Raw genomic sequence first — 18,075 nt, forward strand, 5'->3', positions numbered from 1 at the left:
TATATTTAGATAGGCTTGAAATAGACCATCACTTTGCCAAGATTATTATTTGTATGTAATATAGAGTCATGGTAGAGAGAGTTGAGTAATTTCAGAAACAATGTGATTAAGCTGTTATATCCTAAGTCACCTATTTACTTCTGTTAGTAAAGGAAACTGCCTGGATAGTATGAACATACAATGGCAGAATCAACTCACTGTTTCTCTTTATAGACTCCATGAAATCATTATCCTTGCCCTAGGACAATATTACCTTGAATATTCAAAAATTAAATTAGTTGTCTAATAATCAGATGATAGCTTAATAGTCAACATCAGTTTTGGAAAACCTTTTAGTAACTTTAAGACACACTTGATCTATATCTTAGACTGGACTTTAGAGTTATTCGGAAAGTATAAAAAACTCATCTATTTACAACTTTCCACCAAACTTCCATATATATTCAAATACCATGTTCTATGCCAAAACAAAGGGGCACCAACTCTACCTGACACTAAGGGATTACAGTAGTGATTTTATTTAGGTTTATTTTGAGGAACAAATAGAATCAGCCCTTATAACTTAGCATATTTATAAGAAAAAGGTCTTCTGTATTTGGCTATCAATGAGTTGGTTACTTCTGAAGATAATCTCTACCTTTTTTAGTTTTGATGTGGGCCTATTTATATCCAACTTTGGGTCAATGCCAATTGATAGATTAAGGAGAGTTTCCTTAAAAATAATTTTCCTACATTAACTTATATGTGATCCCATTTCTAATTTTCTGTAAGCTATCATGTAGGAAAAGAAAGTATTTTGGAACCAAGCAATATGTCTCAGTTTAAAAATGCTTATGCAGCTATCTTATCACATATATTCAAATTACTTAAGTTTTCAGTTCATAAAACCTTTGATTATTGATCAATGATGATTCAGTTCTAACAGCCAAAGATTTATATTGATAATGGTAATTTTTTTTGCTTTATCACTTCTTTCAAATATTGCATTATTTTATTTTGGTGTGAGTTTGACTAATCCAAGACAAAGAAATATACTCATTTTAGAAATATGATATGCCAATAGCCCAATTCAATATGTGACTTAAAAAAAAGAAAGGAATAAATTAGAAATCAGTTATATCATTTAATGAGTTTTCCACAAAACACTGGCACCTAGTGGCTATACAAGTGCTCCTCATAGCTGCTTCTAACTTGTCTTTGTTATTAGTTTACATCTCGCATTAGTTGCCTAATGGTTCAATTGCCATTGAGGTTTACTGAAGATCACCTGCTTTACAGATTCAAACCTTTGCAATATTAAATCAATCTTTTATTTAGCAGTTGGGTGCTTAGCCTAATGTCCACAGTGCTATTTTCCTTACTAAAGAAGTTATACTGGGCCTCCCTGGTGGCGCAGTGGTTGAGAGTCCGCCTGCCGATGCAGGGGATACGGGTTCGTGCCCCGGTCTGGGAGGATCCCATATGCCGCGGAGCGGCTGGGCCCGTGAGCCATGGCCGCTGAGCCTGTGCGTCCGGAGCCTGTGCTCCGCAACGGGAGAGGCCACAACAGTGAGAGGCCCGCGTACAGCAAAAAAAAAAAAAAAAAAAAAAAAAAAAAAAAAAAGAAGTTATACTAATATAGAGCTTTATATGTAGATGGTGGTAATGACTTACTGCTACTTAAAACAGATAAGTTACTTTTGAAACATCAAACAAAAGACTACCTTATTACAAAGAGCTATAAAAAGAGATTCACCTTTGGAAGTTATAAAATTTGCCTCTCTATTTCTATAGCAGAAAAGAGTAATGTAAGCTATTTTATCGCCACTTTGTATTAATATATAATAAATATTCTTTCACCTAAAAAAAAAAAAAAGCATAAAACAAGTGCAAAAGCAAGTTAGCAGAAGAGCTAGGAATAGACCCAGGACTTAAGGTCTGTGTTTTTGAATTCCATGCCAGGGAATCAAAGGGCAAAATTAGGGGCAGGGAAAACTAATCCTTCCAAGCATCCATCTGAGCACTTAAGTAAGGGCTCTATGTTTCCTTGAGAATTCTATGAGTGGTCTTTAATTTTCTATGTACATTTTCTCACATGCTTGTTTTTGGTACTCAGGTTTTTCAGGTTATTGATTCCTGAGCCTAATTCTCTTATGGAGGTTGACTTTGTAATCAGAATTGGAGATGGCATCCCTATCTTAAGTGTTTAAAGTGCATACATTCCTAGAATTAGCAAATTGGGCAAATGAACATCATAAAATTTAACATCACTACCAAAACAGAAAAGTTCTAATGATATAAATGCCATATATTCTGTTAATATACCATAAATTCTAGAGGTTTAGTACAGTAAAAGCAATTTATTTTCATATGTGAAATCTCCATAGTTTCCTTAGTATACATTCCTGAGATTTTCCATATTAAAATGAATATTAAAACAAGGCAAAGTTCAATTCCTCTATTTTCCTACCAACTATTTATGAAAATAAACTACTGAATCTAATTCAGAAAATATGGTTACCATTTGAATTCCTATTTTGGAAATTTAAAAGAAGTGTTGAAAATAAAAGTGCAATAAAATCTACTGTTAGATCTCACAAATAGTTATATAGAAAAATAATTTATTCAAAAGTATTTTTTAGGATTAACTAGAATGCTTTTAAAAGTGAAATTTATAATCATTCATTAAGACAATTTTGATCATTTCTTTTCCTGGAATTAGAAGTTTAAAAACTTATTTATTTTCATTTGTTTGCAATTGTCAATTGAGTTAGGCTGGCTCCCCATTCAGAATAATATTCTTTTTCAACTACATAACAGACCTGTCTATTTCACTCATGGGACTAAAGATATGCATGTGCCCGCACACACACAAACACACACACATGTATAGATCAATGTGAAGATATATATGTATATATGCTGGATATAAATATAAAGTAAATATAAAGATGCTGGATATAAAAATGTTGTATAAAAGATGTATAAAAGGAACCAAAGGGGAACTGTCACATATGATTACATAAATAATTTAAATCTTAGAAGTAAGAAGCCAAAAGAGAGAAAAGAAAAAACTGAAAACATATTTACAACCAGTCTGATAATAGAGTTGACTATTATATGTAAACATTTTAAATTTTATAATATATATGTATATGTATCCTTTAGGGACCTTTGAGGAGAGCTGATCATCCAGAAATGGTTGTAATGTTTGATGGCATTTTGAATCTCCTCTTTTGAGGAGAAGGTCTGTACCTTTTCATTTATGTGAGGGAAGTTGCATTATGGTTAGCAAAAATATTGCTATTGTTATTTGGAAGTTTAAGTGTCAGATTAGTGCCTCTATGATGTAGAGTAACCGCAAGGGTGGGTTGTGATACATAATGCAATTGGCTTACTACACACCCACTCACACTCCCTTGCAGCATATCTTCCTGGAGAAATCAACGGCAAAAGACTGGAAAGAGAAAAGCTATATTTATCAGATTGCCCTTCAGCTATGGTTGTACCTGTGACCTAGGTTTTAGCCAGGTGGGCATTTCCATGGTGGCAGTCATGAGTGAAGAGATGGGATATTCTGGCAAGAATGGTGACAACAGAATTTGATTCTTCTTGGGTTCAAATAGTGGCAACAGTTTCCTTATTTGTTTGCTTTCTGATCATAGGTCAGGGTAATGGCCGTGGCTGCTTCTTTACCTAGAAAGTGTTACCATGTGATTCTGGGACTTACTGAAAAGTGATTCTCTATACTTTTACTTCAGTCGTACCAAAGATAAAGGGAACTATCTAATAATTTCCCTCAAATTAGCTAAAGTGGATTCTGTTGTTTCTAAGAATGCTGATTATTATACTCTTGCCATGTTTACTGAGCAAATATTTACGGAGTCCCTAGTATGTGCCAAGTAAGGCAGCAACTGACAATAAATGTAATAAGTAAATTAGGTAATACGTTAGAAAGTGTTAAACTATACGGAAAAAAATTTAAAAGTAAAGTAGAGAAAGGAGAGAGGGAAATGCAGAGGAGGTATAAGTGTGGAGAACAGATTATAATTTTAAAATATATCATCAGAGTAACTTTCATTGCAAAGGAGGGATCGAGCAAATACATGAAAGAAAAAAGAGATTAAATCATTCCAAGCAAAGGAAAGAGCAAGTGCAAAGGCCCTGAGTTGGGCATATGCCTAATGTGTTGGAGAAACAGCAAGAGGTCAGTATAAAGTGAGCAAGGCAGTGAGTTCAGAGAAGTAATGGTACACCATCGTAAGAAATTTGGCTATTTCTCTAGAGAAATTGGTAGTCTCTGGAGACTTAAGATGTGTCGCCTTACTTATATTTAAAATCATCTGATTGTTTTGTTGAGAATAGACTGCAGTAGGAAAAGGATAGAAGTAGGAGATCCGTTAGGAACTATTGCAGTAATCCAGGTGAGCTAGGATGGTGGCCTATATCAAGGTGGGATCTGTGGAGGTGTGGGAGGTGGTGGATGTGGATGCATTCTGATGTTAGAGCCAATAGCATTTTCAGAGAGACTGGATATAAGCTGTCAGAGAAAGAGGAGATAAGAATGACTTCAAGAGTTTCAGGCCTGAGGAAATTTAAGTATAAAATGGCCCTCAGTTGAGCTGGGTGGAGTCGTTGATGTCCAATGGCTCTGTCAAGTAGGCAGTCATTAGAATACAGGTGGCATTTAAAGTCTTGAGTCTGGATGAGATCATCAAAGGAGGGAGGGAAGATGGAGAAGGGGTCCAAGACTAAGCCCCGGGAGACTCAGCCATTAGCAGTGAGAGAAGAGGAGCCAACCAAGGAGACAGTAGGAGCAATGGGTGAGGTAGGAGAGGTGTCGCTGAGAGGCTCATGCAGAAAGAGGGGATGAGCACCTGAGCTGAGTGCTATTGCAGAAGGATGAAACTTGAGAATTAGCTATTATAGTTAATAACTGGGAAGTCATCAGCAACATTGAAAATAGTCATAGGAGAGTGGTGGGTAGGGTGGGTTTCAGAGAAAATAGGTGGTGGAGGAGTTGGAGACACTGAATACAGACAAATTCTCAAGGATTTTTGATACAAAAAAGGGAAAAGGAAATGGGGCAATAACCCACAAAGGCAAAAGTGATCAGTCAGAAAAAGACCAGTGTTCAGGGTTGGAAACTAGATAGTGGAATAAGTCTTTTACTTTAGCTATTCAGCAGGGCTTGCTACAGTGTAGTTATACAAGATGTTGAGCAAAGCTGGGATGGGTACAGGTACAATGATCTGCCGATGCTAAATGGTTGTGTGAGACCCAAGATCACAAGCAGATAGTGGTCAACTTAGTACCTCAGCAGACAGGGACACTTCAGGGACCATTATGGAACTGGATTAGTATGAAAATCAATAAAAATCACTAAAAAAATCATCTGACAAATATGAAGCTATTTAAAATAATCAAAGAAAAATATGGTGGTGGCAAGCTCTATATTTGAACTGAGATTTAACTGAGAGCTTCACCCTAGAAGCCAGCATGCTATAAAGCCCTCACTCTCCAAAAATGGGAAGTTTAGAGATTTGTCAAGTATATTTATATTTTTAATCTGCCCCTGAGATTAGAGAGAAATTTTTCATGTGGATGTTTTCATAAAGGACAGAATGAGCGATGTACTTGATAATATTTTTACAACAATCAGAGACAGTTTATATATGAGGTCAAGCATAGCATGTTCCAATTTTGTGGTTTTATGGATATCTGGTCTAATGCAGGAATCAAGCTTGGAGACGTTAGAGGAATACATAGCTGCTACAATGATCAGATATTTGGCTCGGGCATTTACCAGAAGCAGAATGAGGTCGTTTGAGATGAAAGTTGCTGGTGAGAAGCTAGAGCAGGTAAACTAGAGATCCAAGTTGGTTGTTTGATGACAGAGATGATTTTTTTTTTCTTTCTTTCTTTTTTTTTTTTGCACTACGCGGGCCTCTCACTGCTGTGGCCTCTCCCGTTGTGGAGCACAGGCTCCGGACGTGCAGGCCCAGTGGCCATGGGTCACGGGCCCAGCCGCTCCGCGGCATGTGGGATCCTCCAGGACCAGGGCACGAACCCTTGTCGCCTGCATCGGCAGGCAGACTCTCAACCATTGTGCCACCAGGGAAGCCCCAGAGATGATATTTTGATGTGGAAATTCCAGACCCGTGTCCTTAGCTTTCTAGAGACGAATCCCATCTCTTCATGAAGGTGGGCCAGAGGAAGGCTTGCAACCTCACAGTGCTTTCTGCTTTCTGCAGAGCCGAATAAATGGTTTGAAAAAGGGGCACAGAGTTTTACATCCAAATAATCTCAAATGCCTACATCTACCATAGCAGAAACTTAATATAACTCTTGTAACACGTTGATTTCCAGCTATGACTGTGTGCCACTGAGCAGAACTGCAAAGGAGTCCTCCAAATAATTAATCTGTTAACATTTGAAAAATAGATGTTTTCTATGTAGCTGCCATAGTAGATCTGCTAAAAACCATCACCACTACCAACATATTTATGGCATAATTTGTAACTAGATGTTTTTTCAGGCAAGAATTAATATTGGTATCTAACATTACTTGACAACTTACTATGTGCCATGCATAATGTGAAAAGTTTTATAGAGACTATGTAATTAGATCTTTATAATGACTAGAAATTATTCCTTTCTCCATTTTAATGATGAGGTTAATAAAAACCTCCCTGATGTCTCAGAAATAGTAACTAGAGCCCAGACACTCTGACTCTGGAGCCTTTCTTACCTCCTGCGTCACCTACTTCTTGGATGGTGCCAGAAACATGAAATTTCAGATACTAGCGGCACTTTTATCTTCCTGTTTGCTTCGGTTGAAGAACATATGAAGAACTGGCCTAAGAATGATACTAAATAGATTAGGTACAGATTAAAAAGTGGTTTGCATGTGTGTGTGTGTGTGTGTGTGCGTGTATGTGTGTAGGGGTGGGAGTTTTGGGGAGTGTTTTAGGTTGATGTCTGAGAGAGGAAGAAGAAGCAGGAACTACAATTCATCCCTGTTTTACTCCTTTTTAAAATAGGAATTAATTCTAAAAAATAGTCTTAAAATATATGAATACCTAAGATTGGAGATCTGTTGTTGTTGTTGTTTAATTGTACTATCAATTGGCCATGAAGAAAATTATTTATATTACAGCACAGGGAAGTAGAGAGTATAATACGTGAGTGGATCCTGAAGTCAGATTTCCGAGGGTCAAATCCTTATTCTGGCCATTTCTTCACCCCTATAAACCTTAGTTTCCTCATTTCTTCCTAAGTCAAAGGATCATGAGCATTAAATGAGACAATCCACATGAGGCATTTATCACAGTATCAGTCACTTTTCGCTTTTATCATAATGAGAAATTTTGATTTAATATTGGGAAGTCATTTTTGATGACTTTAAAACTGGAATTTGTTAGGAAGGATGATTGTGGAGCCTCTTTTACTGGGTTTATTTAGAAGCAAAATGTACTCCATAGTCTGAAATAACAGATGTGTGATTTTTCCTGGATCTGGGTGCACAGATCAGATGAGCTTCAGAGGTCTTCTTTAACTTGTGGGTTTCTTTTTTTCAAGTTACCTCTTTTCTCCATGGCTGCTGTATTTTTTTCAAAATATGATTGTGTAATCCATTCCATTTCTAATAGCTAAAAGAGAATATTTATTAACTTATGCTCTCATAGACGTCTTATGGACCAGTTTTAGTTTTGGCTACAAACAAGAACACAAAAAGAGTTAAGCAAACAAAAGACACATGTTCTTTTTTAAACAGAATAATCTATTCAAATAATTTAAAATAAATTTAAATAATATTTTTAAAATGAAATAATAGTGAGAAAATTGCAAAAAAGTCTAGGTAAAAAATAACAGGTCATTGCAATTAGTTATCCTCCTGTATCTTCCTTCATTTACTAACTCATGTATTCATTTGCTCCTGGACACAATGATCACAAATTTACCGAGTGACCACTGTGTGCTATGCTGGCTGCCTGGGAGAGTGCAGACCTCCGTAGCCCATGATTTCTACTCTGGGGGAGCTTGAAAAGACTTTGAACATGAAAGCAGCATACCAATACAAACGTTAAATAAAATTACAAGGCAATAAGGCAGTTGATGTTTTAAGACAGCATGTAATAGTTCTCATTTTCCTTTCAAAATATAATATGAATAAACATAAGACTTACCATGGCTCCTTTAGCTCAGCCAGACTTAGGTCATCTTCCCCTCCTTTGCTTCCTAGATGCATAGATCTCTTTATGACACAGATTTAATTTGATAAGAGTAATTCTTAAAAGGCTTAATCCTGCTTCTCTCAAACTAAAGTCATTGTACTTAGACTGCTTGGATGAGTTAATTATGGGCAGAGACCAGGATACTAATTAATATCAAAAGTGGAGACATATACATAGAAAACGTATGAATTGTGATTTGAAGCTTATTAAGACTTTCTCTGTTATCAGTGGTCATGCTGAGTAAAGTTTTTGATCAAGCTTGTTATCTCCAGGAAATAAAAAGTCATGAAGGCATATGAACATGGTTTCGTCTGTGTTTAAGCCTGATCAGTCCCTCCTCTGATAAGTTAACATGGACCTAAGGTGCTTCTGTTGTTTACGAGTGAGATTAAAATTTTAACTTCAGAAATCATTAAGTAATAAAAATGCATGGTAAAAGTCAAGCGTTACCACTTTTAAAAAAAAGAAAGAAGAAAAAGAACAAATTGTAAATCTGCTAGAAGGAAAAAATGGAAGAAAACAAGAAAAAAACTCAGTTAACCTTAAAATAGTAAAGAGATAAGAGAATTAGCTTTATCTATATAGAATGAATTGGAGGGGACTAGTAAGAAAAGAAATATGAGATGACAAGCAGGCAAATTCATTTAGTAAACTGTCAATAGTAATTATGTTTTTAAACTAGAGCAGGAATTTGGATAAAAATACTTCTAGTAGTGGACAAAATACATCTTGTTCTTTGGAATTATTTCACATAATTTGTTTACAAATAACACACAAAGATTCAGACAGATTATACTCAGCTTACAAATTATACAGAGATCAACTCATGAACTGTTTCCAACGGTTTGTGCCAGGTGTTTTTTTTTTGTTTTTTTTTGTTTTTTTTTGTTTTTGCGGTACGCAGGCCTCTCACTGTTGTAGCCTCTCCCGTTGCGGAGCACAGGCTCCGGACGCGCAGGCTTAGCGGCCATGGCTCACGGGCCCAGCCGCTCCCCGTGTGCCCGGTGTTTTAACCGCTGTTTCTCTAATACTCACAGATAATGCTCAATAGCACTTTATGGAGCTACCATGATAAGAAGGGACAGAGGAAGCCTAAAGTTTCTTTTGTGTGTGTGTTTGATAAAAGAGGGTGACTTCAATGATATCATTTATTCTTTATTTTGACAGTTAGAGCAGCACTATAATGAAATAATTGTAGAAGAAACGTTAACCATTACTGCTAGAAGATTTTTTCCAAAAAATGTAAAGAGTTAAAACTCAATAAAATATAGTCCATGTAGCAAAAGAGACTGCAAAGAAAATATCAAGGAAAACAGATGAGGTCCTAAAACATGGATAACTGCTGTGATATAATTTTAAATATAAATATGGGCTATATGAAAATACAAAATTACCAGAATATTTCTATACATTTCTATGATGGCATTACAGCAAGTTTTATTTCTTCTTTACACTTACTTGTATGTTATGCATTTTTTAAACTTTAAAAAAACTGAGATATAATTGACATATATTGAGAAATTATCACCATGATAAGACTAATTAATAATCATCATCATGCATAGTTACAAAATTTTTTCTTTATACATTTTTTACAATAAGCAAATATTATTATCAGGAAGAAAATCATAAAATACCTGGCCTTTAACTCCAACAAAATAATTAGATTTAGAGTGTTTATTAAGTGAGTAAATTTTATTTTGCTAAAAGGCCAATATTACTTTCCTTACAACACAAAAATAATGGCAAGTGGCAAATACAGTTGATGTGGAGCTGTGCGGTTTAATCCCTGTGTTTTTGGTAAGTTGTGACATATCCACTGTAAGTTAAGTTTGGCCCTTCTGAAGGAGTAAAATACATTTGATCGGTCATAACAGCATTGCTCTGGGCACGTGAACAGTGGAGAGTGAAAATCAAACAAGACCTTCCAAGTAGTTCTGCTTTTTCCAAAAATACATTTGTAACAGTTTATTTCCACTTCAATGGAACATCCAAATCACGTCTTAAAAGAAAGAGAAAAAAAAAAGTCAAATGCTTGGAAAGGCAATTGTGTTAGGTGGAGAGAATTGAATCCTCTGCAGACTTTAGAGCATCTTTTAAGTTGGCCTTTTACAATCAGTTTTTGAGAATATTTTTCAGGAAGATGGAGGGGAAGCCTTGCTTTGGTGCGGTGGGGCTGGTGCAAGTCTTGGTACTCTGGGAGCTGGGCTAATCCAGGAGTCAAGCCTGAAGATCCTGTTTGCTCCCAGGGCAGCTTGTTCTCCTCTGACACATCCTTGCCCTTTGAGGAACAGAAGGGAGTAGTAACATGTTTTCCATAATTCCTGGAATCTCTCTGCCTAATGCCTGGGTATCACCATTTCTCAGGCCTCTGGGCAGATGCTGTGTAGCACCCATTAGGAGCATGGTATTGAACTTTCTGCTGCCTAAGGCATTATCAAGGAGTCAGCATCTTTGATTTTCTGTTTTCCTTCTGAACAGTTGGCATAAACATGAGAATAAGCCACAATGTCACTTTGTGCAGCAACAATGACCTTACTCTCGACTTGTCTGCATAACCATGCAAATGCAACTCTTATAATATACATATTTGAAAAACCATAATGAGTCTCATGTGATCTGGACCTGCTTCCCATGAAGCAAATCACTGGAGATATGCAGTGAGGGATGTGTGGGAGAAAATGCTTCTCCAAGTCCTAAGAATTGAGACAAAGTATTCTGAATTCCATGAACTAAATAAAGTCTTTGGGTGTAGCACCAAGTGGTAAATCTGTGTGAGCCCCTGAAAATCTTCTTTTGATTAATATCCCCCTTTGGGCCTCGGCCGTGACTCCGGCAGTTCTATCCCTCCTGCATCATCTCATAAAAAGCCAGCATATTTTAGGTTTATATCAGTGCTTTGCACATACACCACCCAAGTAATGCGTTCTTAATTCATAGATGTGGCTCTGACAAGTATCAAAGCTTCACACTTTGTTTTAGGTACATCTAATTCAGCATATTTTTTCATAGTTTTCCTCTGACTTGACTTTGCTAAGTTTGGAGGGTGTATTGAGTGTGGCCTCTGTAGATAGATTAGATAACTGTTAGATCCCTCCCAGCCCCGAGGTTCCATAATTCTATGGATTGATACTTAACCCACAAATCCCTCAAAATATATTTCAGTTGTTTCCTCTTTCTTCATTAGCTTTCCTCTACTCATCAGTAAATATTTAAGAAATAAATAACATGAAGTTTTGCTGTATGTAATAGAGAACCAAAATAATAGTGCTTTAAGTAGATAGTAATAAATTTTTTTTCACGTGGAAGTTAGGATTTAGAGTTCAGGACTGACGAGGTGGATCAGTTGCTGTCTGGGACTCAGGCTACTTTGAGATTTCCACAACGTCATTCCTAGGGAATAATCTTCACTCTTGTGGTCTCAGTGGTACCTCCAGCCACCACATCCATGTTTTAAGCAGAGTGGAGGAAAGGCAGAAGTAGCCTGCACTTGCCTTTAAGGTATGTGTTGGAACTTACTTACATCATTTCCCTAACATCCTATTGATCAGAACTTTCCACAGGGTCACAGCTAGCTGCAAAGAAGGCTGGAAATGTTATCAACTTCCCACCCCTCTCCCTGCCCTTCTGCTCCCCAAGTAGCCATGTGCTCAGCTTTAACTGAGGATTTCTATTATTGTTGGCAGTAAGTTAGAAAGCTTATTAAAATATACATAGCACAGTCAGGCACTACACACACACACACACACACACACACACACATCAGTTTTCATAAAATCTCATTATTTTGAACTCTTTAGCATACGGAAGAAGATGTATTTTCCAGAAGCCAATTAAAATTTGATTCAATAACAATTGCATACCTCTTTTGAATCGCAAGTTAACCTAGTGTGTAAGCGCATTAGCTTATGCCTTAGATGGCTATAGTGTTGTCAGTTACCCCTGTGTGATATGAGCAAGTTAATCTCTGGAATTCTCCATTTCCTCACCTGAAAATGGGTATAATATATATAACTCACAGTACTGTCACATTTAAATGATATAATTTATATAAATCTCTTAAAATAGTGTTGGATACATAGCAAGTACTCAGTAACATTAGTTTAAATTTTTTTAAAAAAATTCTTAAGTACTGTGACAATAAAAGTTACAAGAGTCACATTCTCTCCACTAAATGACTTATATGGCAGGTCAGATGTACTATGGAGGAGAAAAGAGTGAAAGTAAGAGGCAAGAAACTTTTGTAATTCTTATCTGATTGTATGAGCTTGAGCAAGTTACTTCTCTTAAGTCTGAATTTATTCATTTGAAAAAATGGCAACATTTATAACGTGTCAGTTTCTTGAGCATGACAAAGTACATGATATACTTTGAAAACTCTGTTTTAAGCTTAATAGTAATATAATAGCTGGTATTAACTAGTATTAATTCACGCCAAATTTGTGCTGAGATTTATACACATATTATCTCACTTAACGTGTATAAGAATCCTGTAACATGGCATTATTAATTCTATTTTAGAATGAGAAAAAGGAACCTTAAACTTCCAAGATCACACAACAATTTGTTGGAGGACCTAAGAATTCAAACCCAGGTATGCTTATCTCTAAAGCCAATATTGTAAAATACATTCTACGGTGCTCCTAACAATGGAGTGGTTCAGTACACGGGAAAATGTGCTGCGAACAGTGGATGGTTTAATTTAACCAGATCATAGTGAATATAGGGGACTCGTGGAAATCAAGACTGGAGGGTAGGCTGGAGACACTATTTGGAGAGCTCTCACTGTAACAGTGATGATTCAATACTTAATTGAGAAAGAAATGAGGGACTATGGAGTATTTTTATGAATATACAAGCTGTGGCTTAGAAAGAGTGGAATAGATGAATTAAAGAAGGAAGAAAGATGAAAAAAAAGCAGGGAGATGACTAAGAGGCTATTTTAATATTCCGCTGTGGACAAGATCTAGGTCACTGGTCGTGGGAATACATAGTGAGTCTGTGTCTAGGAATGTTGAAGTCCTCACGTATCATTTATTAAGCAATGTGTTCAATAGGAAGTCGTTATTGTGCCATTTTAAGGCAACCCTCCCATATTCGCAGGAGGGTACCAAAGTTATACCACAATCAGAATTCTGGGTTTGCAAGAGCTCTACCTGAGCCATACCTTTGCCATATTTTCCCTGCTTGTGACTTACCTCTTGTTTTCTCTGGTTTGCTTCAAATCTGTCTCTGACTTTGGCACCTTTCGTTTTCCTGGCCTTTGACCTGTGTGTTGTAAAGTGTAGGTATTACTATTGTTCAGATATGGTGAGGTCAACAGATAAGGAAAGGATTGCCATTGAAAAGATTTTGTTACTCACGGTATCCAAGTGAAGGGAGCACATCACACCATGCAGGAAGCACCAGAGTTAGGAGGCAGAGAGAGTGAGGGGAAAATGTGAGCAAGAGCCTTTACTGTGAGGGACTTCCCTGGCAGTTCAGTGGTTAAGACTCCATGCGCCTAATGCAAGGGGGCATGGGTTCCATCCCTGGTCGGGGAACTATGATCCCACATGCTGCATGGTGTAGCCCCCAAAAAAGAGCCTTTACTGTGGTTTCCACAGGCAAGACAGGACAAGCAGATTTAGGTTTGGCTAGTTTGAATAATTTCAGTGGGCTCTGGGGTGTCGGGGCTATCTCTAGTTGTCTGGTACCTGGACCTAGGGTAAGTAGCACAGAGGAATAATGGCCCAGGGTGTGAGAGCCCTATAAAGGAGGTGGTTGGGGTGTGAGTTCTGGATACATTGGTTTGCACAGGAAAGGTGGACTTTCAGGCCATTCCTTTACTATTTTAAGAGTTGGCTAGGGCCTCCCTGGTGGCGCAGTGGTTGAGAGTCCGCCTGCCGATGCAGGGGATACGGGTTCGTGCCCCGGTCTGGGAGGATCCCATATGCCGCGGAGCGGCTGGGCCCGTGGGCCATGGCCGCTGAGCCTGCGCATCCGGAGCCTGCGCGTCCGGAGCCTGTGCTCCGCAACGGGAGAGGCCACAGCGGTGAGAGGCCCGCATACCGCAAAAAGAAAAAAAAAAAAAAAAAAAAAAAAAAGAGTTGGCTAAAGGGAGGGACAGTTCCTACAAGGTCTGCAAAACCCCAAGATGTCAAAGCATCAAATACAGAAACTAGAAAGTGTGGTTATTACACTCTGACCCACTGCTTTTCCTCCTAGCTCATAATAGATCTTTTTACCCTTCCCCCTTTATTTTTTATTTATTTATTTTTTTTGCGGTACGCAGGCCTCTCACTGTTGTGGCCTCTCCCGTTGCGGAGCACAGGGCCCGGACGCGCAGGCTCAGCGGCCATGGCTCACAGGTCCAGCCGCTCCGTGGCGTGTGGGATCCTCCCAGACCGGGGCACGAACCCTTGTCCCCTGCATTGGCAGGCAGACTCTCAACCACTGCACCACCAGGGAAGCCCCACCCTTTATTTTTTATTTTAATTTTTTAAACATTTATTTATTTATTTATTTATCTTTAGGCTGCATTGGGTCTTAGTTGCGGCATATGGGATCTTTCGTTGCGGCACTCAGGCTGTTTGTTGTGGTGCACGGGCTTCTCTCTAGTTGTGGTGCATGGGCTCATTAGTTGTGGCAAGTGGACTCCAGGGCGAAAGGGCTCTGTAGTTGTGGCACTAGGGCTCCAGAGCGCGTGGGCTCTGTAATTGTGGCATGTGGGCTCTCTAGTTGCCGTGCACGGGCTTAGTTGCCCGGCGGAATGTGGGATGTTAGTTCCCCGGCCAGGGATCAAACTGGCGTCCCCTGCATTGCAAGACCAATTCTTAACCTTCTTGACTCAGCAAAGTCAGACTTACTAACTAATACTTTTTGAGCTTTCTGGCTTAGTGAAAGGCACATATTAATGGGCAGGAGGAAGTGGGGAAAGTAGTTCCAGTGAGCAAGGTCCCAGACCAGCATAATGGCGAAACACTTATGTCTACAGTGATGAAGACAGTCAGAAGTAGAATTCAGATGTATTCAAAATGATGTGTCACAGTCTGTATGATCTGTGGCACTGGTTAGTAGTTAACGTACAGAATTGGTGTATGTTCTATACAATCCTTTATTCAGGAAAGTAATGCTACATTAGAAATCGGGGGGAATACAGTCTATTCTCTACGTCGACACTGTATGACTCTGAGTAAGTCACTTTGCTTCAGTGGCTTTCAGTTTTCTCTTTTATAAAGAAGGGATTGGATTAGGTGAGCTGTGAGGTCCTGCTAGCTTCAGCATTCCATATGTTAATGCTAACACAAAAACAAAATTATGAAATACATATGGTACAGTATTTAAAGGGATTTCTTTTCATTTTTAACTTGATATGCTAACCAGACAGACTCTTTTAGTTTTCAGCTCAAAATATTCTATTACATCCCTCATTCTTCCCTACAGAAGAAGTGCAATGTTAGGGAATTTATTACATATAACATAACATGTGTTTATGGTTCAGTATGAGAGAACGCACTGCTTTTTCCCCCCAGTTTTGGGTAAAAAACAGCAGCTTAATCAGTGATTATGAATGCTGAGCCCAGCTTTCCATTTACAAACTGTGAGGCTGAAAGCTATAAACATTCTGACTTCTGCCTGGGGAAGAGTTGAGTGTTCCAGCAAATGTACATTACACTGGAAAATCCAGGATTCACTTTTAGTGTCTCCATAACATGCTGTTTCCATAAGTACACGTCAAGTTCGCAGAATGTCCTCAGGATTTGGGGTGGCACTTTTCCTCACAGGATTCACACTGCATCCGTAGAACTGGGCACATTGAAATCAAGTTCTAAGAACTTGTTTGACATTCTCTCCTCTTTTTTGGTTGAAACGAGGTGGGAAAATCAGTCTGTTGACTTGTAAAACCTAAGATGTTGATCTTTATTTAAAATTTTTGTTTTTATAAAGCGCTTGACACATGTATTTACATCTTGAGTGAGGAAAGAGAGGGCTGCTTATTTTCACTGGTTGAGTAGCAATCTTTAAATTCATATTATAATTTCAATGGTCAAAACAGGGGAAGGCAAGTGGTAGTTTGTGAATGGTGGTAACGAGGAGAAGTAGAAGGAGGGAAGAAGGGAGCCTAGCTGAATTCTCAAGTACTACTTATTTGGTAATGTTTTCTTAACCTGGATTATAGGAAAGCTCAATAATATTGTTCTTACTTGTAAATTGTTAAGAGAATGTCTTGAAGGTCAAGTGCTCAGAAATGCAAAGTAACAGATTTTAATGATAGACTTTTCTGTATGAATAGTATGGTCCCATGTTTCTCAGCACCTCTAGGTCAGGGGTGATGTTCCAAGGATTTTTTGAAGATAGAGAATAAACATGCCCATTTCCCCAGAACATCAGTTTTTACTTGTTTATTAAAATAGACGTTATGAAAATAGAAGTGTCTATATTTAAAGTAAAACAAAAAATTGAATAAAATTTCCACTAATGAGAGGCCTTTCTGGTTACACTCCCTCACCTGAGGGTGATTACAGTCCAGTCATACCTGGGTATCTGTGGGGCATTGCTTCCAGGACCCCCATGAACACCAAAATCCATTGGTGCTCAAGTCCCTTATATAAAATGGTGTAGCGTTTGCATATAACTTACACACACCTTCCTGTATACTTTAAATCATCTCTAGATTTCTTATAATATTTAATACAATGTAAATTCTGTGTGAATAGTTGTAAATACAACATAAACGCTATTTAAATAGCTGCAGGCACACAGCAAATTCAAGTTTTGCTTTATGGAACTTTCTGGAATTTTTTTGCCCAAATATTTTTGATCTGGGGTTGACTGACTCCACGGATATGGAACCCGCAGATAGAGAGGGCCTACTGTATTTATTCTTCTCTGTTGATAGTGTAAGAGTCACCAATCTAGACTATCCCTTTTTTTTTTTTGCGGTACGCGGGCCTCTCACTGCTGTGGCCCCTCCCGTGGCGGAGCACGGGCTCCGGACGCGCAGGCTCAGCGGCCATGGCTCACGGGCCCAGCCGCTCCACGGCATGCGGGATCCTCCCAGACCGGGGCACGAACCCGCGTCCCCTGCATCGGCAGGCGGACCCCCAAACACTGCGCCACCAGGGAAGCCCTAGACTATCCCTTTTACTTTAGAGTTTAGGAAACTGTGCCACAGAGATGTTAAGTTGCCATGGCAACCCAGATCTGCAAATTCTGATACTATTCATTCATTTGCTCAATAAATATTAAGCGTCCACTCACTATGTTCCAGGTACACTTATTTGGTTTTGCTGTCAGACAGGCTCTACCCTCTTGATACCACAATGACAGAACCATGCTCCAGACCTTATGATGTCTCATTTTCATATCTAACATGAGAAACAAAAATCTGTTTTCCACAAATAACAGGAGGATTTTATTACATTGCATCAGGCCTGATTGGTTCATGTGCTTATTACAAAACCAATCACTTTCTGGGGGATTGTAATGCTTTGACTGGCTTATGCCAGGTCAAGTGTTGCATCTCTTCCTGGTAGGCGGGAACTCATTCAAAACGCCTAGTCAGAAAATAGAGGACAGATTGGTTGCCCTGAAGGAAAAATGGGTTTTGATTATGAAGGGAAGAGTGACTAGATTCTAGGTGTCAAAAATACGAGGGGTGCAACAATAATACTCCTATGACAATAATGATGATGATTACTTTTATAATTTAAAGAGTTTAGTTTTTCATACTACTATGGCAGAGGTTGTAATTTGGCAGCCTTTGGGCCAAATTTAGCCTGCATAGTGTTCTTAAAAATAAGTTTGAATGGCTTTAGAGGAAGCATGCTGCCACGATTCACTCATTGCTGTCTTTTGCTTCATTCACACGTATTAC

General features: G+C 38.3%; 1 long non-coding RNA gene across 1 annotated transcript in view; it reads left to right on the plus strand.

Annotated features, from left to right (window-relative positions):
• Positions 1–12,806, plus strand: part of LOC309792407 — a 261,017-nt gene extending 248,211 nt beyond the window's left edge. Inside the window, exon 4 of the long non-coding RNA XR_014291709.1 lies at positions 12,738–12,806. This is a non-coding gene — a long non-coding RNA (uncharacterized lncRNA). The remainder of the gene's footprint in view (positions 1–12,737) is intronic.
• Positions 12,807–18,075: the final 5,269 nt, after the last annotated feature.

This window comes from Mesoplodon mirus (genome assembly GCF_964341445.2).
Source record: "Mesoplodon mirus genome assembly, chromosome: 17".
NCBI classification, from domain to species: Eukaryota; Metazoa; Chordata; class Mammalia; order Artiodactyla; family Ziphiidae; genus Mesoplodon; species Mesoplodon mirus.